The sequence below is a fragment of the Saccoglossus kowalevskii genome, chromosome 19 (assembly GCF_978046115.1).
Source record: "Saccoglossus kowalevskii chromosome 19, keSacKowa6.1, whole genome shotgun sequence".
In the NCBI taxonomy this organism is placed as follows: domain Eukaryota; kingdom Metazoa; phylum Hemichordata; class Enteropneusta; family Harrimaniidae; genus Saccoglossus; species Saccoglossus kowalevskii.
In genome coordinates this window covers 28,963,782-28,972,633 of record NC_140659.1, presented here as the reverse complement: position 1 = coordinate 28,972,633, position 8,852 = coordinate 28,963,782, and positions in this window count along the sequence as shown.

Here is an 8,852-nt window from a genome sequence, read left to right as displayed (position 1 = left end):
GAAGGTTTTTTTTAACAATTAGGAATAATTTTGTAAGCTCACTTAATCCTTTGGTTTGAAGCTGGCACGCGTTTCTACTGAAGCAATAACGCTAAACAGGGTGCGTTTAAGTTTAAGTGATCGTGAAAGCAAAACACACAAACTATTTCTGTGTGGATTACACATGCAAGACTGTATTTCAGAAAGTCCATAAATTATACACATAACTGATACTTAGTACACATGTGTTGACTCATAACATGACGGCAGGTTGAATCTTGATAGGGTGCGTACCTAACATAGCGATTATTAATACATTGTATTTGGATACTGTTTTTGTTTCAGCATACACGATTAATTTCTTGAGATCAGTGTATTACTCGATGATGATTATTGACATAAGGACACCACAGTTGTATTTGTTTTGTCAATAAAACGCGACAATATGCGATTATCGAGCTTCCATGGGACACCAGGAACATGCCAATGTACGCATCTGGGTCTTTGTAGCAAAGCGTTGTTTGTATGTAACTTATACTGTGATTCCATTTTGTGGGTGAGCGGTCTATTGATCTGCTATAAAATTGACGTTACATTTATAACACATATTATTCTTCAGCATAAATTAAACAATTTTATTTCAAAAAAAAATCGACATTATTATATGACAAATACATCACTCTAGGCCACTACGTTCTTTAATGACGACACCCACCAACGATTGTATGATTAATTACGTATTCTGTACTCATTATACCACTTTGTGTAGTCTCCGTGGTCCCATGAACGTATATCGCTTTGAATGTGCGTTATTAATTTTGTAGACGCACATTTATGTTTTCAAATAATTTTGTAATGTGATATTCTAGTCGAATTTACACCACGTCAGAGTTTTACTACATGATTCGAGCAATATTTCGATAATAATGATATCTTCCGGTTCTATTTCCTTGGCAACGTGTTCAAATTTAACTAGCAATTGTCGTTTTTTTAAGTTAAATTAAATTCCGTTCTGAACAGTCGACGCGATGACAGTAGTATGACAATAGGTCGGATCACGTCACCAATGTTGTTGTATTTTTACCCATCTAAAATAGTGCTAGCTGTGTTTTCAATGGCGTTGAAATATACAAAACCTCAAACAAAATGTTCCAAATACTGTGGCTACCTTGGTCAGAGGAACAATGTACGAGATAACAGGGAAGAATGGGTCACTGTTTGAAGTATCTTGGTTTTCCCGCTCTCAACGAGATCTCGTGGCCATTTGGTTTATTGAAATAATATCGAAGATATCACGGAGAAAAGAAAGCTTACCCTGAACGCGTCATTCAAAAATGAATATATTATGGGATTCATAAAACTGTTTGCCATTGCCATCCAATGACATGTTAGGTAGACGCTGATGATCATCTTGTAGTATTTAGACCGTTTCAGATATCGTTGGTCGATAGTTATGATGATGTTAAATATATTCAACGGTAGCCAGCAGACAGCGAATGCAAAGACAAGTATGACGAGCATCTTTAATATCTGTAGTCATAGAAACATAGAAGTGTTAGAATTTACTCTGATATCAAACAGATATTGTTCTTTTGTTGAGACGTCGATAATTCTTCAAATTGTTATTTAAGAGTGAATTTTTTTAGGAAATAGCCTGTAATAGAGCAAAGCCTTGAAATTGTTTATGTCTTGTTCAAGAGAATGACCAGAACATTCATCTTCTATGCCTTACGTACAAGAATCACTCGTTTTACACTGTGTGTAACAAAACTTGATAAAATGATTAGAAATGGTACTGCTATTTATTTCTTGTTGGTAAATTATATTGAATAATAAGCAGACCGATTATTGGCAAAATAAATCCTGTGTACAAACACCTTTTCAGAAAAATATAAGGAATGTTAGCACGCAATCAATTCATCAATCCTACTAATCAAATGAATGATAGCGTTCTACCTTATGTCGGAGATGAACATATAACAGTGGAATTTCCTCAAAAATAATTTAAATTGAAATGTTGTGGGCTAACAACCACCCCGTGTCGACGTACTCGATGTCAAACATATTTTTTTTTGTATTTGTCTGGGAGATGTACATCTGCATTTCAAAACCAATTAACTTCTCAACAATTCGGAAACAGTTACTCAAACTAACGATGCCTCTGACGAACGAGCACAGAATCGTTATGAATACCCATAAGAAGGCAGCCTGTTTTATGTTGGTATTCGATGCGAAGATAGAACGTAGGCAATAACGTCATAGGTTTTTCATATACAAATATTAGTTTACAAATATTGTAGGAAGGTGTACAACATAAATGTACGTGTATTATAAGATGGCTCCTAGGTTACTGAACAAGAAATACACCAGTGCAAATTTCCGCGAGGATAAAATGACAATTACTAAAATATATTACTAAATATCAATAATAAATAATAATAATAAATAATGATATTAATAAGTATCAGTATTTTAAAATTTAAAGCAGGAATATGACATTTTGTAAATTTAGCTTCATCTTTATAATACAATCTCATACGGAATGGACATTTCCCTATTCATCACATTTTTATGTCACAGAATAAAGAGAGATACGAAGAAATGTAATCTTTAATAATTTTTGTTATGTATTAATACTATGAAGTTTGAGGTCGTATATTGTAAATAATGAATAAGGCATATTTTATTATCGTAAATTATCTCAATATATCTGGCATAATACAAACAGATATGTAATCAATTCAAGATATTTTAACGCACGACAACGACAAAGCGCCTTGTCCCTCTAAGTAGACGAAATAGCGTGTGGTGAACGTGAACTTACAGTAAAAGAGTAATTAGAATATTATCATGTCATGTGCATAATAATAATGTGTAATATTAACGAAGCGTAACATCAATCGTCATTTACCCTGTGTTTTTAAATTAAACTTTTTGTGCGTTTTTATACAACATTAGAAATATCATTTCATTGAATATTTTTAAAAAAAGTATGGCAAACGAAAATGTCCTAAGCAGGTACTTTATTTCCTAAATCAAATTCGTACAACTAAAGACATGACTAGAAGGTCGTGGAACTGCAAAGAGAGAAATATTAAACATAAATTTTGGAACCACTTGTTTCATTACGTGAGCAATGACGCGTTTTTTGCCATGTTGTGTGTTTTACCTTAGGCTAGTCATGAGATAAGTGAGACGTTCTGTCATGTTATGATTTAACTCAGTTGACATATTTCGCGTTGTTATTGCTTTTTTGTCTATATATATATATATATATATATATATATATATATATATATAAACAGTACTGTAGAGTGAACTTTACTCATGTAGTCGTGTCTTAATTTCTCTGACCACGTATGTAAATCTGCTCTACAAACTCATCGTTTAGTATCGAGCACTCTCACCTGGAATAATCGACTACCTTCCTAAGTACGCTCCTTGTATATACTCGTCGAGCACTCTACGATTATCCGACATGGAGGAAATAAATCTTGGCTACTCCACGAAGAACATACCAATACCTACCCAGAAAGATTATCTACACCGCCTTATAGAGAAAACGGCACACTTCATACGAAGAATGCGATGGAAAGCTTACTTCTTCCTACACCCGAACGAGGCCTCAACCACCAAGCAGAACTACGGCTTCAATTCAACAAAAAACCCTCCACCCATAGACGAACTAAAAGAATTCGAGGATGGCATGATTAACATTATCGGATCCACCAAGTTTAAACCAGTGAGTAGTAATTTTCTCAATGATCTCAACAGCGACGTCAAACGCATGAAAAACAGCAGCACATTGACTGTACCGGCCGACAAAACAACAAACTTCTACAAGATGGACCCAACAACGTACAGCAAACTACTGGAGAAAAACATAACTAAGTCTTACAAAAAAACCACAGAAGATACGGCTAGAAAAATTAGACAAGAAGACAAGAATATTGCAGTGAAATTAGACATCGATGACCGCGTCGACGTCACCGCAAATAGAGAGGCCTTCATCACCCTGAAAGACCACAAACCAAACTTTGCAAATAATCCTGCGTGCAGATTGATCAACCCTACCAAACCAGAAATTGGCAAAGTAAGTAAACAAATTTTAGACAGGATTAATAAGAAAATTATTACAGAAACAAGAGCAAACCAATGGAAAAACACCGCATCTGTAATAGAATGGTTCAACAAAATCGAACACAAAGAAACACATCGTTTTATTTGCTTTGATATAGTAGAATTCTACCCATCCATTAACCAAGATCTTCTTCTCAAAGCGTTACACTTCGCCTCTTCATACGACCATATTTCGGAAGAAGAAATAAATATTATTCTACATTCAAAAAAGTCTCTGTTATCACATAATGGCCACTACTGGCAGAAGAAGAGCACCAGCTCATTCGACGTAACTATGGGCAGTTTCGACGGCGCAGAGACGTGTGAATTAGTTGGATGCTTTTTATTGTCACAGCTACATGATATTTGCGGAAAAATGATCGGCCTGTACAGAGATGATGGCTTAGCCGCTGTAGACAACACACCCAAAGAAACTGAAAGAATGAAAAAAACATCTGTCGTATTTTCAAACTACACGGTCTGAAAGTCGCAATCGAAGCTAATAAAAATATTGTCAACTTCCTGGACGTCACATTCAACCTCACTGACAGCTCTTACAATCCATATATTAAACCCAACAGCCACCCACTATACGTACATAGAAAGAGCAACCACCCACCCTCCATCACAAAGAATATACCGGCAGGAATCAACAAACGATTGTCATATCTTTCATCAGACGAAAAACACTTTGATCTAGCCGCGCCACCTTACCAGACAGCTCTAAATCAAAGTGGATATGATTATCACCTCAAATTCGAACCCCCCACGGAAAGAAGAAGAACAAACAGACCTCGTAACAACATCCTCTGGTTTAACCCTCCCTTCAGTAAAAATGTCACTAACAGCGTCGGGAGAAGATTCCTCACCCTGGTTGATAAGTGTTTCCAACAGGGAAACAAACTCAGGAAAATGTTCAGCCGTAACACCATCAAATTGAGCTACAGTTGTACGAATAACGTGAAGCAAATAATCTGCAATCAAAACAAACGACAGCTTACAGCGGCCAACACCAATACACCCAGTACCGAGATCAACAGATTATGTAACTGCCGTAAGAAATCTGAATGCCCCTTAGACGGAAATTGTTTACAATCGGCCCTGGTTTACCAAGCTAATATCAGACGGCAAGACAACAACAAGTGTGAAACATATGTGGACTAACAGGAAATGAACTTAAAACCCGGTACAGAAACCACACAGCATCGCTACGCAACCAATCATTGAGAAACGCAACAGAGCTCAGTAAATACGCTTGGTCATTAAAAGACAATAACATCGATTACGACATCAAATGGAGAGTGTTATCGCGTGCTGCACCATACAATACTTCAAGCAAACGTTGCAACTTATGTATTAGAGAGAAATATATTATAATTTTCCAACCACATTACTGTAGTTTAAATAAAAGAAATGAGCTTTTTTCTTCCTGTAGACACAGAGCCAAATCGTTGCTATGCAACAACTAGTTTTAATATCGTAAACACACTCCATTGTTATGCAAATCTGTAGCGCTTATAACGTAGTCTGTTTCGGTGGTTTATTTAATAAAGTCTTAACTCCTGATGAGTGAGGTACTCCATGTACCTTACGAAACAGTACTGTAGAGTGAACTTTACTCATGTAGTCGTGTCTTAATTTCTCTGTCCACGTATGTAAATCTGCTCTACAAACTCATCGTTTAGTATCGAGCACTCTCACCTGGAATAATCGACTACCTTCATATATATATATATACATTCAACAACGGCTGTCGGATCCACTTATGTTATATTATGTTATGTTATATCAAAGTGTTGTCCATACGTATAAATATGGGTGTGGAACCCCAGCAGAGTGGCTGTTAACTCAAGTTATCAAGATTATTTTGCAATTATTAGATATGTGAATACTATGTGACTAATACATGGTCAATGGTCAACTGATAACATAATTGTCACCAGTGTGACATAAGACAGGGAAGATCGAAAACCAATATCGCCACAGTATGACGTCACATAATGTCAAACTGTTAGCGCTACCTGAATTTTGTTCAAAGCTTCAAGGTCAGATAACTACGGATTCAATTTGGAAAGCTAACGTGTGTATTTTCAGAATTATTATTCATTCCCACAAAAAATGTGGTTGACATTTTAAAATATCTGAAAGTATTTGAGCAAATTTCACGAACAGAATCGTCACACAGCGTACACAAAGCGTGCAATGGTATATGTTTATTCAGTGTTATTTCAGCAATAACTCCACTGTCAGAAATCCGCCATTTTACTATATGTCGTACTGTAGAAATAGACATATGATAAATATATAATCCCATAATATTTTCACTTAGGTTGACGTCCGCATTACAACGTGATATTCAATTATTGTATGCCAAGTAAACATGTTACTGCAGAATAGTGGCGATTTGACCCGTTTATTTGGAACAATAACATTACTCATTCAGTATAATTTTTATGCATAAATGAAGTATCTTAAGAAAATAAATGAATAAACAATTTAAAAATAAATTTAGAATGTATTCGCGAGAGTGATGTGGTCATTTCCTATCAACTTTACAATATTTTAGTTCACACTTCGTTATCATCTTTGTCATATTTATTACCTCATCACGAATACTTTTTTCATGGATTCATAAAATAATGTTCATACAATACTTCGGATAAAAGCTTTAATTGTAATTACAGGTCACAATATTATTCAGTGAGACAAACATTATTACATTGGAAACTCAATTATTAAAACAAATAGAATAAAGTACAATTCAACAAAAAAATCTGTCTGTGTTATGAATTGTTGTGTTGTGTCTTATAACACATTTTTACTCCCCTTCTCACTTGACTAGTTGTTTATTTGGTTAAATTGTTTATTGTGAATGACAAATCAGAGAAAACAGTGTGTCACAGTTGACCTTATTAGCTTTTGTTGTTCATCAGCCAATATGGTTATTACTGATATTCATATGAACTGCGGCGGTAACTAATCTGCATATAACAACAACCGAGACTGATTACAAAACTACATAGAGACAAACGATCAAATGTAAAGTTAAAGAAATACACATAGAAACAATTGTGGGCTACAAGACCCGGAGTGGAATAAAATCGAAAAATACATTCATTTGTATGAGATATGAGTATACTTGAATTGTTGGATGTTGCTTAGGGGTATTTCAACCAAAATATTAACCATATGTTGCGCCACATGTAGCTTTTGAAATAAAAAATGAGAAATTTCCATTACTATCAACACTGTTTAAAACAGCATTGTAAGGGTTAAAGTAAAAATTGTTGGTCCAAAACATAAGTCTTAGTATTGACTTTGATGTTATATATATGAATGTCATGAATGGATCTTGTAGACCTGTGAACTGTACACTCGTTGCAGGTTAGAGGTACGAGATGAATCGTGCCCAATACAGTAAAAGTTTCTTGCAGTTTGTTCAGCTTTATTTGTAACGAACATCAGTGTAGCTGCTAACTGTCTTACTGACAAAATTGTCTGTCATTTGTCTTGGCGTAGTGAGATATGTTTTGGGTAAATAGTTGCCAGCCTTTGACATGATTACGTGATTACCAAATCTCAAACTGCTTTGAAACAGCCTCGCGAAGTTGCACTACAAAATACAGGCAGTAGATTCATAAACACGAGACGTGTTTTGACACGTCCCAAATATACGAGCGCCTGTCATGTGAATTGACAAATGTGAGCTCCTGTCGCAATTAGTAAACCAATCCGAATACTGTGATCTGTTGGACATACATCTAAAACGAAATCAGCAGTTATTCTGTTACAAGGATACAATTAAGACATATTCTCAATCCACATAAACATAATTGCATATGCTCTATGTATAAGTTATACCCTACAGTCCATGTGGTGAAATTATATGAAATACATAATGAAACGTCTTTAGCAAAGGACGTGTGTGGTGATGTTATATTGGTCTTATTTCAACCCCAAATATTTTTTATGTAAATAAAATGAAATGAAATCTCATGAAAATACATTTAATATCATATTTTGTAACTAATTTTCATTATAACTCTGCATAATTCCAATTACGAAATATGCCTTCTTGAGATAAATGAATAAACACAGAGCGCGAATTCAGACCGGTAAACGGACGTTATGATCATCGATTTAGCTTTAATGGTAGGCATTAACTATTATAATAGCACAAGTCATGTATCAAGATTATTCTGAGAGTTTCCTCTTTCTGTACTTGATCTTATATGCTGTACGGTATATCTACAGATCTATTGATATGGTATATAAAGCACAATATTGTATACATTATATGCGGAGTAGCCTTATAGTACTTTATCCCATGTGTCGATTTCCATGTTACAGTTTATATTACGACATTGTACATGCGCACACGAGTGGAAAAACTCAACACGTGTCTCAATCATACAATACAATCGTTAGTGCAAAAGAAAATATATTGGATTCTATGAAAGTTGTAGGTCCAGTTACAAGTAACTGCGTCACTGATGTTAGAACTTCGACCCCTGTCGTAATTATCGATTGCATTATCGACTTATTGAGACAGCTGTGACTGGGGCAACCCTCATTTAATAAAGCACAACGAAAGACATATCCTTTATATATTTTGTTCAATCTTCGTTTTTGCTGGAATAGTTTGTATAAAAGAGGCGTTTGTTAAATTATCCTTGAAACGTATGATCAGATTTGCTTCACACAGATATCCTGTGGACCACCTTTCATGACGGCAATGTGTCTAATACTAATAA